Source organism: Lathamus discolor, chromosome 6 (genome assembly GCF_037157495.1).
Source record: "Lathamus discolor isolate bLatDis1 chromosome 6, bLatDis1.hap1, whole genome shotgun sequence".
Lineage (NCBI taxonomy): Eukaryota > Metazoa > Chordata > Aves > Psittaciformes > Psittacidae > Lathamus > Lathamus discolor.
Window position 1 is genome coordinate 17,672,869 of NC_088889.1, and position 20,724 is coordinate 17,693,592.

The following is a 20,724-nucleotide window of genomic DNA, read 5'->3' on the forward strand; positions in this document are numbered from 1 at the left end:
TGTTAGGAAGATCTCCAGACAGGAAGTCCTGCAATCCATGTGCCTCATAAATAGATCAGCAGACCCATCTGTGTCATTAGGTGACTTATGAGACACTGAACTGAAAGAACCCATAGTATTCTGCTATATGGTATGTGAAATCATGGGGGCTTTTTAAACGCAAAAGCTTGAAAGTTGGAAAAGAAGCATAATGTTTTGTTGAAACTCAAAACTCCTCCAAAGCCAGTGCTGAAAATATTACGTGTTTCAGAATGACTGTATTCAAACTGAGGGGAAATTTAAGTGTGGCGTCAGGGGGTGCAATTGTGTCATTAGGATGTCTCATTAAGACAGCCAGGGTTAGATTTTAGTCCCAGAAGGGTTTTCAGAAGACTCAGAAAGAAACATAAAGATTTGTTCATCAGAAACCAAGAAGGGGAATTCTATGGTTATGACAACAGCCTGAAGTACAAGCATGACAGCTGCTCTAGACCAGAACTGCTAAGAATATCATGAACTCTTCCTCCGAGTTCTAATTGATGGTGAATACATGTAAAATAGCCCCGTTAATTTCTGAATAGGTTTTATATGACATTTTGTAGGGCTTTTATATTTTCTTGAATGAAAATTAAAGATGTTTTCTTCAGTTTAAAAAACCTTTGACTCTCAAACCCCATTGTTTTCCAGATTTGAAAATTGAAAAGGTTGAAACACATTTCTTCCCTGCCTTCACTGAAATTAAATGTGTATTGTGGCGGCAGGACTTAGCCTGGCATTCTGAGATACAGTTCATTAGTCCCTTGGCAATTGCAGAAGACTTTTTTTTCTTCAAGCAGGGTCTCCAGACCATTTTTTTTTTCTCAGTTCACTCCCCCAGATAATTGCCACAGGCCCCATTTTACAAGCTCCTGTGCATATTTTTTCTCCCGAGATTCTAATACCACCAGGATTTGATAATCTTAAAATGTTGTCAGTACCTCAGGCTCTCGAAGACCCAGCCTGGCATTCATGCTCAGCAAGCTCTGTAGCCGTATCTATCTAAGGTTTACAGAAACAGACTTGGGCTTCCTCCTGTAAAAGAATTTTTGTATGATTGCATAAGCTAATTAAAAAAACATTCAGTACTGAGTGAACATTAATATAAAAAACCCCTAGATTTCTGTACTCTGAAACCATAATTTACAATAAAAGAATTATATATTTTATTGATTCTGCTTGTGAAATTCTGTGAAACTTGAACAAGGACAAATAGGCATGACTGCATATTCAACCCTTGAGAAGAAAAGGTTTATTAAGTAGAGAGAGGATCTCACCAGAGACTACCGTTCTCAGGCCACAGGATACTTTCAAAGCTTTTATGGTTCAGCAGACCTGGAGGAGCTCTGGGGTAGGCCAGACCCTTCCATTTTCTTCCTTAGGACCAAAAATAAATCTGTTGGTGCACTTGTATAAGTACTTAATATGCTCATTGATTTTCCTTAAATAACTCCTTATTTTCTGTAATTATGTTGGTTATAGGTATCGGTTAATATAGGTATTATTACAACATAACTAGTTAATAAAAAGCTTCCAAAACCTATTTGTACCCTTACGGCATGTTGAAGAGTCTTACAGTGAAGTTCTATAGCACAAAATTGCAATTTTTCCTCTTTCATGTATTTCATATGAAATATAAACTGCAAAGAAAGAAAAAAAAAATCTGTGTATATACCCAGCAGATGAACTTTGTCCTTTAAAGATTACTTCATTTTTCTCCTAGTTCTTAAGTTGAATTCCAATATCAGTTCGAAGTTGAACTGTAATCACAGTTCTAAAGTGCTCATTTTTCAGTGGAGGCTTCTTTAACAAAATACCTGGAAGATGTCTTCAAACCAGCTGAAGCCTGATGCACACACATCAAGAGAAGGTTAAAGTGGATACTGAGTTTTGGATTGCACAAAGTGATTTTATGAGATTTTAATTTATCAGTTGTTTCCAGGTAGCCTTCTAAATCCTGCAATAAGATTTTCAACCCTGAGGAGGCAGAAAGGCCAACTGGAATCTAAGGATGCAAGGGTGGTGGCTAGAGCAGTCACCCCATTTATGGAAACTCTATGGAAAGAATACTGGTGGAGAGGAAATTCCAATTTTTTTCTTTTTTTATTTTCCCCTTATATCTTTGTGTTGGCAGAGTGGACAAAACATGTGAAGGTCTTTTCTCAACATAAAAGATGCAGCCCAAGCCTGAGATCTACAGAAAAATCTGGTGACCCACAGTAATGAACCATATGCAGCTGAATAACCAAAATATAAGTATAGCTACTTAGCACAACTTGCTTCATTGACTTAATGTGCTCTGTGAGTATAAATACACTTTTACAACATGCATAGTAACTACAGGTGGCTTAACTCTTCCAAAAAACTATGGCTAAAGATTTCACATTTTGGCCACACTCCAGAATCTTTTTGACAGTTTTTGGATTTCAAGAATCAGGAAGTCTTTTTCCAGATTCCTCCTGCTATATGAAATCCTCAGACAAACAACAGAATGACTAACACACTTTGCTATGGAAAGAATGAAACTGAGTATTCAGAGAGTTGCCAAATGCAGAATAAACAAACTGATATAACAATTTCCCCCTCTCTATCTATTATGGTGATCTGAGTGTAAGTTTCAACATCAGTACAGAAATCCTCAGACAGAAGAGATTTCCAAATAGATAATATATATTTAAATGGCATATTAGAAGAAGCATCTTGTTCTGATGGAAAGTTGAAGCCACTGATACCACATTACTCTTCTTGATAACAGTACCATCTCTTTCTCTGCAAAGTAATTGTTTCTTCCATGATAGTTTAAGCCATGAAATAATTTAAACCTATGACTGCAATTTCTGATTCTAAGACAGTTCTCAGTATATAACCCAAAACTCCCAGTGATTGGCAGCTCTGCAAAAAGCACTAGCTAGCCCAACTACCCATCAAACAAATGAGAGGTAAGTCATTTGGAATTTATCCCAATGTTATTCAGTTTTCTGTAGAATTTAATTCTGTTGTGTGTAGGAGAGGTTTCCCAAAGGTTAATAACTGTGTCATTTTATATTTTGCTCAGAAAACTGAGAGCTAGAAAACCATATTTCAGGCTAAGTGTGTACAACATAGTTTAGAAAATAGTCACTTTCAGTTACAGACATACAAAAATGAAATTTATCCAAAGGTTTTTTATATTTTTTTTCAGAATTAATCATTCCAGTTTAAGTTTTGTTTTCCTCTCTTTTAAAACGAGTCTACCGCAAGTAGTCCAAGATAAGACTATGAGATATCTCCATTCCTTAGTCTTCAGAGCCTGGAATTCTTTACTGAAGATAAATGCTAATTACAAGTAAAAGAGTGCACTCTCTCATTTTAAGATGTTACCAGCAGAAGGGGTGCTGCTCTCTTCTGTGTGGACAAAACTTTCCCTGAATCTGTGGCACTTGAGTTACATTTTTCTCTGGACCTGAAGAATCTCCAGCTACATTTCCCACTTCCCAATTACATGCCGTAAACAGGCTGCTGTTAGCTGTCCTTGGTGAGAATGTTATCAATGACTTCTGCTGAAATTTTGCCATTTCCTAGAAAGGAAAACAGGATTTCTGGTGCCAGAGAAAAAGCATAAAAGTTAGTCCTGAGACACTGTCTTTGGACTGTTTCTGAATATGTTCCAGAACGCGTTCTTCATAAAAGGTAGAGACAACCCTTGGAGCAATAACCAAAACACATTTCCTCCTTCCAGCTGACTTGTCTTAAACAGTACACTAATTTGCAGAATAAAATGGACCTCATTCTCTAACATAAGCTGCTCAGGGAAGCTACGAAGAGGAATGCCAATTTAGATATTATGTTTGAACACCATGTGTGAATCCTGTCAGTGAGGAGCAGTCCCAGAGAAGCACAGGGAAGGAAGACTCAAAGGGAACAGGTGGTTAAGAAAGGAAGACTTGGGCAGAGATCAGGAGTCTCAGGGTAAAAGGGTAGCTATATTGAAACTGTGTCCTTTCTATCGCTACCACACTCTATTCCGGCTTCTGTGTCTTTTTAAGCATAGTCCTTGAACAAAACTAATGTGTTTGTGTTCCTCATGCTAAAGTTCAACAATCACTTCTATCCACAGTAAGCTGACAATACCATTGAGCAAAGGAATCCTACCTACCTGCCTTCCTGCCTGTCTGCTTCTGTTCCTGTATCACGTTCTCTCTGGGACCAAGACAAGCATTTACGAGGTCACACTCTAAACTACATCAGGAAGTTTATGTGGCTGAAAGATAGCTGTATTTTTCCTCCTGGGTTAGTTTCTAGCTGGAGCAGTCCTTTGAGTCAGTTGGCTGTAGAGTCACTCGAACATCTGTGCAGCACACATATTGGGGCAGGAATAGGCAGCCAGGAGGGAGAAGCAGGGTACGTAGCAGACAGATCTTCCATTAGCAGTGCCTGTGTATCTGTCCGGATAAGCCACAGGGTACCTGGGGTTTGATCCGCAGAAGCATTTACAAGTGAATTTCTGGGGAGATGTGCTTATTTGAAAAGAAGAGTTGTCCTTTGCTAGCTGTATTGGAAAAGCGAGTGCTAGATGTTTTAGCTAACATCTGTTAGATAACAGATCGCTAGCTGTTCAACCATAACACTGTGTTATGGTCTTGACATGCAGTCTGTGTGCTGGGTAGGGAACTGGTTGACCACTACACCCAGAAGGTGGAGGTAAATTGCTCCTTCTCTAGCTGTGACCTGTCATTTGTGATCAATATTGGACCCAATGCTGTTCAATATCTTCATAAATAATCTGGGTTCAAATGTACCCTGATGAACTTTGCCAGTGACACCAAATGACGCTGAGTGGGGAAGTGGGTATTTTGGAAGGGAGAGCCACCCTGCAGGAAGACCTGGATAGGCTGAAAGACCGGGCTAACAAGAACCTTACAGAGTTTAACAAGGACAAGTGTAAAGTCTTTCACCTGTGAAAACACAATCCAAGAGTGCAGCACAGAGTAGGATCTACTTGGATGGGGAGCAGCTCTGTGAAAAGGGACCTGGGGCCCTGATGGACAACAAGCCTGATATGAGTGAACAGTGTGCAACTGTGGCAAAGAGAGCCAACAGGATGCTGGGTTACATCATCAAGGTCATCACCAGCAGAGATAGAGTCAATATACCACTCTACTCAGCACTTTATTACAGCGTTCACTTTTGGTCCCTGCTATACAAAAGATGTGGACAGGCTGGACAGGATTCAGAGAAGGGCCGCAAGGATGATCAAAGGACTTGGAAGCCTGCCATGTGAGAGGCTTAGAGAGCTAGGTCTGTTCAGCACTGAGAAAAGGCGGCTCAGGGGAGACCTTATCACCATTTTCTTGTTCTAGTGTTTATAGGGCTGCTATGAAGAAGACAGAGAGTCCGTTTTCACAAGGAGTCACATGGAAAAGATGAGAGATAATGGGCACAAATTACCCCTGAGAAGATTCCATCTGGACACAAAAGGAAAATTTTCCATAATGAGAACAATCAGGCGATGCAATAATGTCCCCACAAAAGTGATGGATTTTCCAGCATTGGACACGTTTAAGATTCAGCTGGACAGGGTGCTGGGACATCTAGTCTAGGTCATGCTTGCCTAGAAATGTTGGCCCAAATGATCCTTGAGGCCCCTTCCAACCTGGTGCTTTATGATTCTTTGATCTGTAAAACGGAGATAATAATATCACCTTACAAGAAAGATGTAGAAATGCATGTGTTGCTGTTTGTGAAACATTCTGTTCTGATGAACACTACATCAGCCTAGTTGGCAACACATCTGCCTGTCTTCAGAGCTAGTGGAGAACAGTCTGCAGAAAGGAAAGTATGGAGCTGTTCCAGGCTTCTGAGAAACTGTGGAGAAAGTTGTGTAATCATGTAACTGCAATTTATGTTGTAGAGGGTGTGTACCCAAGAAATCTAAAATAAAAGTATAAGCAGATGATATTTGGAATTTATTACTTTTGTTTGGCTTTTCACCCCTCATCTTTTAATCATGGGAGGGGAGTTTTGTGTTAACTACGGTCTACAAAAGAACTTTGGAATTCTGCTTATATTGTTTTTAAATACTTGAATAGTATGATTTGATGAGTAGCATTGTATTACGTCACTTGAAAACTTGAAACAGAAGAACCCTCTCTCCACAAATGCTCCTTTTGAATTACCTTCTTGCACTTTCTCCTAAGCCTGTAGTACTATGACTACGTTGATCCATAATCCTGAACTAGTTCTTGTTCCAGGCACTGAATTAGAAACAAACCTAACACCAAAATAATATTCTTAAGTATTCTGATGTGCATCCAAATAAAACGTGTTTTGGCTGTTTAGTTTTTGTTTTGTTTTTTACATTAAACAAAGCTAATAACCTCTGCCTTTACAATTGAAAAGCCTTCTTAATTCATAAAGTTAATGTCTATGGGTATTGGTGCCTCTATAAATGCAGACTTGAGACATGTTCTGTGTTTCACAATTTCTTTTCTAAGGATTATATAGCTGTCTAAGTACTAAGCATTTCCCATTAGTACAGTTTCTGGGCCTCTCTTCTCTGTTCCAGTGGTTTGGCAGTCCATTGAAATGCAAAAGAATAATGCGGATCCTTGCAAATTATGAGAAAGAGCCTACTGACTACAAAGCAGGACAGACAGGCTTGGCAGGAGTAAAGTGAAGCATGGACGGGTGCCTCTGAGCCCAGGTACAACTGAGAGGTCACAATTCTGGCCTGTCAGACTTGACACTGATCGTTTCATTTTGCACTTCCTACTTGACAATCCCTTTGCACCAGTCTTAAGGCTCACTTTCTTCTATGTTGCTTTGTTGCAAATGCTCCTGCATCCTTCCTTCCTTTTGAGACAAATTCTTCACTATTTCTACTATGTTAAATATACTGAAGGCAGAAACATTTCTTTACATCTATTAAAAAATTCATTTTCCCCACTTCCAACTAATGTGTATTTCTCATCTTGAGTTTTAATGACTTCAACAATTAGTAATTACCCATCCCACTTAAATGGAACAGTTTACTTCTGGGTGAGTTCTGGTAAGATGCAGAGGGTTGTTTTGAAGTCCTGTGAAGTCCCTTAAAGAGTTCAAACATGACCATACAAGTGCACAGACTTGTAACTGGTGAAGTCAGAGAGTGTTTAGAGCTACTTTTTGTCAGAGAAGGTGAGTGAAAAAAAAGGAACACAGAAGTTATGGTTCATAAGACACTGCCTTTCAGCCAAAGCTGGCTGAAGAAGGTGCCTCTTATTCCTGCTCCAGGTGCCCTAAACCAAAACTGTTTTGTTTTTCTTTTTATGGCAGTGTAACTGTTTATGTGCTATAAACTGGATCACTGGAATAATCCATATTAAAGACCTAAAGACTTCTAAACCCCCCAAGCCAATGATGCTAGGAAATACTGTAAGACTCTGTTGTGGTTTAAATCCTGCTGGTAACTAAGTACAACTCTATCCCAGCCAAAACCAGGACAGACCCTAAAATCTTCCCCATGTATACTGACTTCCAGAGACCACAGATGAGAATATGGACTTTTTTCATATCCTGAAACTCACTGATCTTGGGCTCTAGTACACCATCTCTATGTGAATTACTTAATCTATTTTTCTGGCACATTGTATATCCAAATTGTAATGCTTCTTGGAAGGGTGTGCTGTATACAAACTTTCAGATGTTCATTGTTGAACAATGAATAAATTATGCACTCTGTTTCAGGGTGGTTTAGATTCTTAGCCAAATTTTCCCTGTGCTTCCAGTAGCTTTGGCCAGCCTTAATCAGAAACAGTGCTACTACTTACCCTTTCATAAAGGCAAACCTTTAGAGAGCAACAGAAATGTTAATTAATTTACTCTCACCTCACTCCTCTGAGGTAAATAACGGTATCATTTTCCCTTTCTGTTCAAATGAGAACATTAAAACACAACCGAAGTGACTTGCCTACGGTAACACAGCAAATCAGTGGCAGAAGGGCTGGCATTCAGAAAATGTTGGGGTTCTTGGGGCCTGTCTACACAGGGAAACTGACTGAAATGCCAACTGTGCATCCTCCATTTGTAACAACTAGTCAAGCAGAGGCCAGTGCGCAAGCACTCTACCAAAGAGAGTCCTTTTGTTCTGGAATAAATTGTGCATTATTGAGGCAAGGTAATTATTTTGTAATAAAAGCCCTCTTATTCCTGTTATTCTACATCAGCTATTCTGGCAACTTCCTTATATATGCAGGAGGTAAACTCTGAATTCTCCTCCTCACCAAACCTAGTTTATTATTGCTTAATTATAAATGCACAAAACTGTTTGTGCTTCAATATAAAGAAAATAAACGAGTTCTGGATACCCAGGGACCTCTGAGAACAAGCACTGCACCTGAGCACTGCTGCCCCCCTAACTACAGCTCTAGACACCAAAGGAGAACATGGCGAGAACAGCAGCGTGTCCATGCCTCATGCTGGCAGCCCCTGCTACCAGATGTTGACCTCTTAGACCTGGATTCAGGCAGAGATGGCAGGGGCCCTGGAGCAGGAACCAGCTTCTGCACTGGACTGTGGCCAAGAGGGTGTGTGCCTCCACTGCAGCCTCACCTCAGATAGCACATAGGCTGGGCTAGTGGTGTCAGATGCTTCTCCCTCCCTGTGTGTCCGAGTATCTCCCTCATCTTATGATCTGACACAGCATCACTGTGTGAAGGAAGATCGTAGAAATAGTTTGGGAATGCGCTAGCCTCATTAACCTCATTAAAGAGCTTGCAAGCCACAGCCTCACTATCTTGAGTTCTTCTGAGGAAAACAAATCTGGTAATTGCACCCCACGGTTCCTAATGCTGCAGTCACATCCAGCACCTTTTCCTTTTTAGGATATAGGATAGAACTGACCCCAAAAACTTTTATATGTAAAATACAAAAAGCTTTTCAGGTTGGTGATATAAATGTATTTAAATATAGAAAATGTTCATATTTGTCTTTCTGGATTGCCAGTCTCTTTTTATTTTTTTTTTTTTCATGGCAGAGTAGCACAGAGACCAGTTCTTCACCCACCCAGAACATTGCTTCTCCTTAGCAAGAAGATAGGGAGTGGTTTTGTTGCCCTGCAACACCTGCAGGAGTCATGACCTCAAGCTGAGGAACCCGTAAGAGAGTGATTGCTCTTTGGAAATCCACCCAGGTATTTTCACGGTACCAAACACTGAGGTATCTGAACATCAGTACTAAAGATCCATTAGGAACGCCTTCAGAAGATGGCAAGCCATTTGGATCCACATGAAAGTCTTGTTGGGTCTTTGCTGTCCATTCCAGGGAAGTGAAGGAGGGTGAAACTAACATCTGTGCGGCGGATCAGCTGCTCACCACAGCGCGGTTGCTCCAGCTATCACCACACTGCTGGAATGTCGCCAGCCCAAATCAGAGATGTTTTCTGGAGTGTCCTAATTTCAGAGACAGCTCAGGGATAGCTTCACTTACATTTGTTTAATTAAGATTATTAATGTTCTCTCAAGCCAAGGACGATAGTGACAGCAAAGAGAGTACCCAGAATGGGTTACCCACTGCTGACCTTGTTCAAAAGGCTGGCCATTTGAAATCAGAGCAGTGTTCCTGCAGAACAATGGGTGATACTGATGTATGCTCATACTTTTTTTTTGCATGTCATTGATTTGTTACCTGCAGTGGATATCTAGGCAAGAGAACTGAATCTGATTTGGCAGACAGTAAAAGAGCTCAATATCTACTTTCTGCATAGTACCGGAAGGTTTTGCCTGTGTGTCAGTAGCTAAAGTGACCTTCTCCCTTCAGGTCCCCAGGAGGCTGGAATGCAATGTAATGATCAAAATAAATTAAAAGATTTTTATATATATATATATATATATATATATATAAAAGCAATTAAGACAGAAAGTTCTGAGAGAGGCAAAACTAAAGTGTACAGGGCATGCCCCACAGAGTCTAGTTACCGACCCCACACACACAGGTCGCTGCTAGGCGTGACCTTGGCCACATACCCCGCCGCTGGCCACGGACCACGAGGCGGTTCCCTGGGCTTAACTCCGCCGCCCCCCGGGGGCAGCCGCGCCCCCCAGCGCATCCGCCTGACCGCCTCAGCGCCCAGCCCCCCTCCTCCAAACCCGCTCCCCGCGGGGCCGGCGGGCGGGCTGCTCCCGGCGCGGAGGGCGGCTGGAGCCGGCCGGGCTCGGCGCAGGCCTCTGCCTCCCGCTAGGCCCGGCGCTTGGCCGTTGCTATAGGAACGCGCGCGGGGCCGCCAGAGCGCGGGCGGCGGGGCAGCCCCTCTCGCGAGAGCTGGGGCGGGGCGGAGCGGATTGAAGCGGAGCGGGCGGCGGGGTGAGCTCATCCCGGGCGCGGGCGGGGAGCGGGGCGTGCAGTACAGCCCAGCCCAGCGCAGCGCAGCGCAGCCCGGCGCGGGGAGCGGAGCTGCGGGCTGCCGCCGCCGCCGCAACTTTGTTGGGTGAGTTGCGAGCGGGAGCGCCGAGCCGGGCAGGCTGTGCGCCGTCCTCCTCCTGCCGGCGCGCTGCCGCGGAGCCGGGCGCGGGGAGCCGTCGTGCCGCTGACCGAGGGGGGTGTGTGGGGAGCGGACCCCGGCCCTGGCGCTGCCCGGCTCCGGGGCTGGCGAGGGCTGGTGGCCCGGGCGAAGCTGACTCGCAGCCCCTTCGGGCGGGGGGCGCCCGGAGCCCGCAGAGCTGTTGCCCGGGGCGGCCCCTCAGTGGCCGGGGGCGGGCCGGGCGCGGGTCCCGCCGCGGGAGAGCCGAGCCGGGTATTTTTTCCGGCTTGGTGCCCCTTTCTCTAGGGAAGGCAGCCCCGAGCGGGAGCATCGCGGCCGGTGCCCCGGCGGGAGCGCGGGCGGGCGGCCGGAGGCGGCGGTGAGTGGCGGCGGTCCGCTCCGTGCGCCGCTCCGCTCTGTTCGCGGCTCTTCCCTGCCGCCCAGCCCCGCGGGGGCGGCCGCTGCCCTGCGGCGGGGGACGCGCTCCCTGCGGGGTCGGGAGCAGCGGTGGCGGCGGCTCGGGGCTCGGCGCGTAACTTGTGTGTTGCTGCGAGTTGCACTTCGGTGCCTCGTCCTTCACTTCTGATAGCCGGCGAGGGGGAGCTGTGCTGGTTTTGTTCCGAGGCGGTGCTGGGGACTCGGTCATGGTAACAGTTAGGTAATTCATTGCCGGTGGGGATGCGCTGCCTGCTCATCAGCTCATGAGGGAGGGGGTGGAGGAACAAAATGTTTGCGGATGGTATTTGATTCTTCACTGGGAGCCTAGAAAAGTGGAATGCCTTAAACTGGATCTTACAGGGAGGAAGAGGAGATGGGGAAGCAAGGAAAGGTGGGTGAGAAGAGGGATAACCTTCCAACGAGGAGTTTGTTTGCTCTTCCCCCGTTTTACATTGTATGAAGTCTTGATGTTAATGTCCTCATGCTATATTTAAAAATAACTCTATTTGCACTGAGTAAGTGTGATGCAGCTTTGGCTCGTTTAATGAGGCATTCACCCGTTCGTGTCTGGTGAAGCAGTGGTATGAAATGGGAATTGCTCAGGTTAAGGAAGATCTCCTTGTATAACCTTGGCCACAATATGTGTATGTTTTATTTGGAGGAGGCACGTTTTTACCCAAAGAAGAATACATAGGTGGCTTTTGGATAATATTACAAAATCGCTTTTAAAGATTTTTGCTTGCAAGATCGCTTCTAAACGTGTTAGTGATGCCGCTTTAATGAACCCACTGCTGTGTGCTGAATGAAGTGCATCTGTGAGCAGGGACCCTGAGTTGATAACACAATGCAAATTTGTTTTCAGAGTAGAGGTGTCACATTTCATTAGCTTTCAGGTCCGTATGGATGAATCATGAAGATTTGTGTTTTCTTTAGAAAGCAGTCCTTTTGGAGTTTCGATTGTAGATTTTCTTTTTTTGTTTTCTATGCGAATTAAGTATTAGATTCCTTTAAGACATAAACCAGCTTTGTGTAAGGGAAAAGAGTCTTCCCCCCTACACCATATTTTGTGTGTTGTTACTGCAAGTACTAACTGTATAATAAACATCTGTGTTTTCTCTGGTGGGGAGTTTGGTCGTTATTTATTTGGAAGGTTTTGCTTGGCTGGCCTCTGCTCCCCTTCAGCTGGAGGGGTGGGAGAAACAGGTGGAAATACGAAGGTAGATGTTTGTGGTAGTTGTAATTGCAGAGAGAGATCTCCAAGTTGTGTTTCACTGTTAAGGCTTTTATGCCTTAGGCCATCCGATGCCATACCAGTTATTAATCCAGAAATGATGTGGGAACTTCAGATTTATCTTTTTTTAGTTATGAAAAATTTATGTTCTGCTTAAGCAAATCTAAGAAGTTTCATGTTTGTTTGTTTTCACTGTAAATACTGTCTTCTTTTCATTGATTGTTAGCTTGGGACAGAAGGTTTTCTTCCCCGTATTTTAACAGTGTTTGTTTATGGCTAGTAGATTAAAGGATGTGCGCTTAGTTGCTCAACAGTGTATTAAGAAGGTACTACTGATGCTAATAAAATGCTTAGTGTTAACATTGCTGCTTGGGATACGCATACTTAGCTTTCAGTTGTGGTTTGTAGAACCTCTTAGATCATGAAGTCAGAAGCAAAATGGGATGTCAACTCTGACTATGGTAGGGCTGTGAAAGGTTGCTTGATTAAAGAGGCAAGCAGGTGTAGAGGTAGGCACTGACACAGAGCTGCGAAAGGGAGGAGCTGTGGTCGGAAAAAAACCTTAATATGGGGTCATGTAATTCACAACCTTTTTTTTGTATAATATATGATTGTGATTTCACTCACGATTGTAATTTTTACTTGTGTGTAATTGGTCCTGGCTTGAGGAGCATTTTCTCTCTCTCATGTTTATCAGATACATAATTTTAAAGTTTCAGATTAACTTTTGTCTAGCTGTTTTTTTTAAAAACCATGTCCAAATGTGGCCTTCCCACCCTCCCTGGTTTTCAAGGGGATTTTTTTTTTATCATGCTTATAAGCATTCTGTTGCTGCCTCAAGAATGTTTTGTTCTTACGTAGCTTTTTGTCATCTGTTTTGTAAATGTCTCAAATACATCCTTTAAAATGTCTAAGAATTATGAATTCTGCTAAAATTAACACACACTTAACACATTTTTTTATTTCTAAGATAGGAGATTGAAACTTAATTTTAAGAATATAGAATATTCCTGCTAGTTACTTTGGATTTTACAAAGGTCATGTTCTTCCAGTTAAGGTGGATAATTTTGTATATACATTGGAGAGATGAGAGGTGGGCTTCTAAGAGAAAGGGCTGAGGCCCAGCTGAATTTCTTTTCTGTTCCTTGATCTGTTTTGTCCTGTAATATGTGCACTATAGAGAAGAAAAAAGGAACTGTTTTCTCCTTATCAGTAGTTTAATCCCTTCAGCAAGGGGTTTGCTGCAAGCTATTGAGTTCTTGCTGCTGCTGGTTAGAAATCCTGAATGCCCTACTGGAATGAAGAAGCAGAGCTTCTGCCTTCATCAGAATTTCAGTTGTACAACTTGATTTCCCTAATGCTGACATTTTCAGAGGTTTAAATTTATTCTTGTTGACCCCATGTGTTGGTTAGTTGGCAAACAGTCTTGATCTGTTTCCTTGGCCTTCTTGGCTTCTGGTATATTCCTTTTTTTCCTCGGCAGCTTCTTAATTTAAATATTTAAAAAGTCAAAGCATGATTTAATTATGTTTTAGTATCTTATTATAACACCTTTTTATATCTTTGTTTACTTCATTATCCATCTTAGATTTTTATGAGTTTATTCTGAAACCCATTTAAGTTCTTGTTATGACAGAAATATAGCAATAAGTGCAGTTCTTTTATCAGTGTAAATGCATATATTTTAAAATCTGCTAGGTGAGACTTTTGTTGATTTGGCATATAAAATTAATAATATATTAACTGTCTTTCTGCGAGGGGATAAAAATGTCACATTGTTCAGTGTTTCATGTTTCCAGGGAGATGTCACTTCAGTTTCTTGAAATCAAGTACATCCCTCTAAATAGCAACTTTTAAATACTTTAAGCTTTATATTTCACTGAGTTCAGTTTAACATTGGAGTGAGGATTCTCAAGCTGGAGGTTTATAGAGTGGGATTTTAAGGATTTATGAGAGGTGAGATACTCTCTATTTAATGAAAGGTAATCAATGTTTTCTGGGAGTGGAACCTTGCCAGCAGTGGTTAACTAAAGACACAGCCTTAAACCTGTAGATGATGGGCATTGGTGAGGCTGAGTGGTAATAATTTTGTGGTTTTGACTAATTGTGTTTTTCAGTCCTTATGCAGCTGGCAGTGCAGGACTCACAGTCTATAGCAGTTTCGGTGTTAGCTTTGGTAGTAGTTTTGCCCTCTGAACTTCGGGGAAACCCTTTAGGAGTTGCAGAGGCACTAGAAAAGCTTGGTTGTTTAACTGTGCTTTTGAACATGAATCAGCAGATAGAATGGTTTTAGATGTCTATCTTTGAATATGTAAAGCTAAATTATGTAATTGTCTCAGCCTCTTTAATTTTGAATTCTATAGCACCAGTTTGATGGGTAGGCTGTTTGATTTAGATTCTGCCACATGTCTTTTATGGTAAGTGTTAAGTGAGACTAAGCATTTGCAAGTCTTTGTTTTCTTTATGGAAGCATGTTTTAAAGAGCACTTAATTTAAATGTGGCGACATAATACTTCTCATAATCTTGATAGCTGGTGAATTGTATGATTGCTGAGTATTTGTCAGTGCTGTTTCAAAGGTCTGACTGTGTAAGTGGATCCTCTCTTGCAGGCCTGTGTTTAATTAGTAGGATCAAAATCAGTCGTGGTTTCTCCTCTTCATCCTACTTAATCTTCGATGTGTTGGATGCTGGAGTACAATAGCAGTAGCTCATGTTGCCTGCAGAGTGGGCGGATGTCAGTTTTTGAGAGAGATCAAGTTTCTAAAAGGTGCATGGCTGTATAGAACGACTTTCCTGAATGTGGGTTATTTATAAAGATAATGCATAAGGAAAAGTTGTTACTGGGAAAAGTGGTCTATGCTTAGGCCTGAGAGGCACTTTGAAATTTTTATTGATGTTTTAATACTCTTTTGCCTTTGATCTTGGGCTCTGTAGAAAGTGGAGAACACTTCTTCAGGTGTTAAGGATTAGCGAAGTGCCTTTTGAAGACCCAAGTTTTATTTTGGAAGTTGTCAAAGTTTATATAAACTACTGGCATGCAGTTGTTCTAAAGCTGGGTTGTTCGTCATGGTTCCATATGGTTTGTTTCAGTGTTCAGAATCCTCTTGGTGGTGGTTATTTCAATTTGTGTTTGTTTACCTTTTGAGGTAATAATTTTTTAACCTTAGGATACTCATTTAGACCTTAGATAGACTGGTTTTTACTGCAGCTATGAGAGAAACATGCTAATGTTGAACTTGTGCATCAACCTGGGGTTTTATCTCAGTGAAAGGATTTCAAGTTAACCCTGAAATATATCTTGATTTTTCCCAACTGATGATGACATAGTGGATTAGAAACCTCAACTAGCTGACATCAGGAGAAAACAGGCTCTCATTCCAGGCTGCTGGAAAGCACTTCTTGGAAGCTGAGCCTAACTTAGAGAAAAGTTACCTGTTGAGTTTGCTTGGGAGACTTAGTTATGTTTAATATATTTGGCTGGTATTAACTTGTAGATTTTAATGCTTGCTTTTCTGGGTGGGAGAAATTGCCTACCATCTTCCTTTGCTCGGCATCCTGCTTTGCTGGCTGCCTCTGTGTGGTGGACGATGGGGTTCCAGGAGTACCAAGAGCTGGTTTTGTAGCATGGCTCTGCTCTCTGCATTTCTCGAGTCACAATGCATGTTAAGGCACCATCAGCTAAATCCATTGTCTTCTGACCTTTGAATTGAAATGGCAGGCTTATTGTATGCTGATGTGATGTGAAATAGGATTAATAGTGAACATTTTTTAATGCTGGCCGATAATATCTCTAGAACAACTGCTGTGGTAGCAGAACTTTCTGTATGCCAGCTGTTCACGTCAGCAGCTCTGATGGGTATCTTAGGTTTTCTTGTGGGTGGCAGACAACTCTTTTAAAGAGTTAAACATTTTAAAATACATACTCTTGTGGGTTTGACCAAATATTTCATAGCCCCAAGGACACATTTACATTGTTCTTGGGACTTTTTTTTTAAATGATTGAAGTTGTATTTTCATTATTGCCTGTTTCTTTTGGTCTGAAGAAGATACTGGTCTTAGTCCACACTCACTCAAAATCCTAACTGTACTTCACACCTTCATATGAAGTATTTGGTGCAGTTCCATGATGACTGGTGTTTTGGAGGAGAGATTATAATTTTCTGGTTTGTAACTTTTTTTCCCCCCCTGTTCTTTTTGTTTCAAAGAATGCTTCTTTCCTTCATCTAATTTCAAAATTATTACCTCTGTGTGTGGCTTTGTCACTTGGTCTTAACAATAGCAAATAATTTGGCAGAGTAGAAGAGGGTCTTTGGCTGAAGATGGGGGCAGTGAAGTCTTCCAGAGCGACGCTGTTAGTATTTCAGTGACTTTACTTTAGGCGAAATTTAGTCTGGTCCCCTAAATCGGATGTCCCCAACACAGATGTGGTTTTATGACCATGCAGGGTTGGACCACATTTGGTGAACTTCTTGGGAAGGAATTTTTTTTCCTTGGTTTCCTTTAGGAGAAATCCAGTTTATACACACCAAAACAACTATAAAAAGTAAAATAAATCATTCTCAGGGTGGTTAAGCATTGAACGGACCACCCTAGAGTGACTGGTGAATTTCCATCTTTGAAGACTTCTAAAGCTTGACAGGACAAAGCCATGAGCAACTTGATGCAATGTGATAGTCAGCCCTGCTTGGAGCAGGAGATTGGACTCCTGGGTTACATCACTTTGGGCTCTGCTGACTGCTACTTAGTAATAGCTGAAGGGCCTTCTCGAAGGGCACTACTGCTTGAATACTGGTGCAGATACAGTTTAAACATACATATATATGTGTGTATATATTTATTTTGTTATAATATATAATATATATTTCAACTAATGTGAAAGTTTTACTGGGTATCCAGTCCATTTGATGTCTTTTTCTTGGATACTCTGGTAGCAGCACTAGCAGTGGTGTCAATTTCACAGCTTCCTAATGCTGGCTCTCAGGTTGCAAACCTGCAACAGGAAACTCTTATTTCCTTTATCTGTGGGCATGCAAGAAAGGGGGAGGTGTATTTATTTATTTTCCCCCAAGAGGCCTATGTAAGAGGAAATGTACACATCTTGAATGTTTTTATTTTGTGAGGGCCAGAGCACAGATTTGCCCTCTGAAGAAACTGTGGCAAAAATTTAACTCCTCCTCATTTCTGGACTGTAGCATGACTTTGCTTTTTAAAAAACAAAAGACAATGGGTGATGAAACTCAAGCTGCAGGCTTAAATGTGTTACTGTTACACAAAAGCCTTCTTGTCTCTGAACTATTTAAAGATATCTTAGTTTTGTTTTTGTGGAAGAGATTTCTGTCTTCACTTTGTGAATTACCAATCATTAAAAAAAGGAAAATGATCTTAGAAGGCCTTCCCTGCTTCTCCTCAATGTGGCTGAGATTTCCACTGCTTCTTTTCTTTTCAGATCAGAAGGGCTGAAATTGGGTTTTTATGCTTCCAGTCCCTGCAGAAGGACCGCATAATTGTGCGAAAGATAGTTCTGGTTTAACATTCTCATGCCTTGAAAATAAATATATCTTTATGAGTGACATGATACTGACACAGATCTTGTACTTTGCTGTATTTAACAGCTTGTTGCATGAATCAGAGTAAAATAGTTCAATAGACTGCACTGTATTGATTATACAACAGTCAGAATAAAGAGTGAAACCTGATGCTTTCCCCCAGCTTCTGCTAAAGCAAACACTTGGGAGTGAGGGAAGGAGAGATACTTATGTAAAAGCTATTTGCATAGTTTGTCCTTTCCTTAGACAGTTTCCTTTACTCTTTCTCTTCTTTTGCCCTTGTGCAGTCTTTGAAGAAGGCAGTGTTGACAAAGTCAGTTGTGTGTTTTCTTAAATCTTCATGTTGACTTCTGCAGCATCTTGCAGGGTAGTTACTCACTTGTACTTGACATAACTTGGAAATTCCTATGATGTCCCAAATCTAGTGTTGTTCATTGCATTGTCATACAGAGAAATGGTAGGCGAATCTTGCTAAGATGCCTTTGTTAATATAAACAAATGAAAAATGCTAACATACTCTTAAAACATGCCATTTATTTGAAACTGAAAAGGCCTGTTAGGGATTTGAGGTTGTGTGGGTTTTTAGGTCATGTCTGTACAGTGAGATGAATGGTCATGGTACTCTGGAGTACTGCCTACCACAGACACTTCCACTGTGCTATTCAAACTGTGGGATAAGCTCTGTGGCATAATTTGGGAGCTGTAAGTTAATTCTTACCTTATTATGCAGTTACCTTCTTATCTAGGCAAAGCCAGATGATCTCCAGAGCTACGAGGGGTTTTTATCTTGCATTAAAATTGTCAGGAACTTTTTTTTTAATCCTGTGCTATTGTACTTTTATTTTCATCCAGAAAATAATCAAGGTTAATTAATGTGCTACATAACATTTGAGCACACAAGAGGTTACTCTGTCTCCAAACAGTATTAGAATTGGGTGTGAACATGCAACAGTGTGCAGTATTTCAGATGTAATCACTTGTATATGTAGTGCTGATGCAGTAAAGACTTTCAAATTTGTTGGTAATTTAAAGCACATCTCCAGTAAAACAAAGGTATGATGATATGCGGTAATTAAATGTTATGAATGGTTCTCATCACTGTTATTTTACCAGTTAATCATTATCTGCTGATTGCTGGCATCATTAAAACTCAGTTTTTTAGTATGTAAGTCAGTGCTTACCTGAGCAGCTGAATTGAGGTTTTCTATTCTTGCATAGTTTAAGTATGTTTTCGTTCTTGGACCGTAAGTGTAATGACATACCTCAAACTGCCAGCAACTTTATGCATGCCGAGGGCAAGAGTGCACATGTTGTGAATATGTTCTTTAACTCAGAGATATAATGCATCTCTTCTGAAAATTGGGGAGGCGGGCACAGTCAATTTGAGAACAGCTTAGCAGTTGTACAGAGCTGGCCACATGAAAAATAATCACATGCAAGGTAAACATTGCCTCTTGTAAAAGTGCAAGATGCTCAGAGATAGAGAACATCTGAAGTGCTGGTGGAGGGGAGAGCCTTTTGCTGCTCCTTTTTTGTAAGCCTGCATTTTGTTTAGAAAGAACAAAACCCAAAGCTATTTAACGCAAGTGCCAAATGTTCCCAAATATGATGGAGTCTAACTTTAGGTGATGGGTTTCTTCAGTTCTTGAGAACTCTTGAGAATCTTGAAGAGATTAAGTGACTTGGAGCTGAGTAAAACAGGCCTCACAAACTGATTAAAAGGAGAAAAATTAAGGAGTTGTTGAAGAAGGAATTTGAAGATAAAATCCTCATTTCATCTTTCAGTTACATGTAATTTAAAGAAGCGATTAAAATTAACAAGGGTCAAACTTGAAATAATTGGTGAAATGGAGAGCTAGTGGACAGGTTTTGAATAAAGTAGCACTTTGATCACTTTTTCTTTTGAACATATTAGAAGGTAGTGTTGTGAACATTAAGGAAGCTGGAGAGGGTAATAACCATAAGAATTGTTAGGTCATTGACTAGCTAGAAAAAGTTGGGTTCAGATGAGGAGGAATTGTAAATGATTGTAGTGTTGCTTGCCTTAGAGCTGTCAGTTTTTCTAATGTGGCGGACTAAAAGACTTTTGGCAGAACAATGAGCTTCCCTTTGGCATGGCATTAAAGCATCCAGAATGACCATAACTGGTACTGCTTGGTTGGTAAGCACTGAAAAAGTAATCTTTTCATTTTTGTTTAAATCTTGTTGGTGAAACTGTATGAAGAAGTGAATCACCATCTGTTTCCTCCTCTCTTTTCTGAGTGTTACAGTTTAGAAAGGAACAGTCCAAAAATCTCTGATTCTCTAGCCTTACAAGTGAAAGAAGAATTGAAGACATATTTGAAGGGAGGTGGGAGAAGAATCAGCACAAGTCTGTAAAGGTGAAGCTAAATGCTTAATATTGTGACTAATTTCTTAAATTTGAATCCAGCTTTCCTCCAGAATGACTACCTTTTTTTCCCAGGTGTTGACAGAAAACGTGGGTAGGATTCATTATTACTTGAAACTTGGCTACAAATTTAGTACTTTATTACTTGTAAGGGGTAAGATGCATGAGAATGTATCTTAGACAGTATGCCTGATCGTGTGGTCCTTCATATTCACTTTTTTACATGGGGAAAGGAAAGGACTTGAACAGTACTTCTCTATTTCAGTAACATTTTATAGGTGGCAATAAAAACTTGGCTGTGCGACAGTATGTGGGTGTTGTGTGCTTGCAGGTAAAGTAGTATTAAATGCTGACATTAAACGACTTTTGAAAATGAAGTAATTGCATGCATAGTATAATGCAAAATACCCTTAAATAGTGGTTGGTTTCTGCATTACACTATTTTCTTTTTGCTGATAAAAGAAGTATGAAAACCTTTCCATGTTGGAGGTACAAAGCAATTTTGTCAGGTAGAAAGATTGCCTGTCTGAAGGTGGTGTTTTTTTTGTTTTCAAGTCTTGGGCTAGTGCTGAGTGACTGTTGTTCTTGTATTGAGTTTCTGCCTTAAAAATATTAATAGAGGTAGCTGTC

At 41.2% G+C, this 20,724-nt stretch overlaps 1 protein-coding gene across 5 annotated transcripts in view; it reads left to right on the forward strand.

Moving 5' to 3' along the window:
- The first annotated feature begins 10,365 nt into the window (after window positions 1-10,365).
- SIPA1L1 (signal induced proliferation associated 1 like 1) overlaps window positions 10,366-20,724 on the forward strand; it is a 227,194-nt gene continuing 216,835 nt past the window's right edge. For 3 of the 5 annotated variants that reach the window (XM_065683010.1, XM_065683013.1, XM_065683014.1), the window contains exon 1: window positions 10,366-10,456. The gene's annotated coding sequence lies outside the window, so the exon portion shown is untranslated. Of the gene's footprint in view, window positions 10,457-20,067; window positions 20,087-20,724 lie in introns of those variants that run through there. The other 2 variants (XM_065683011.1, XM_065683012.1) reach the window with 2 other exon arrangements.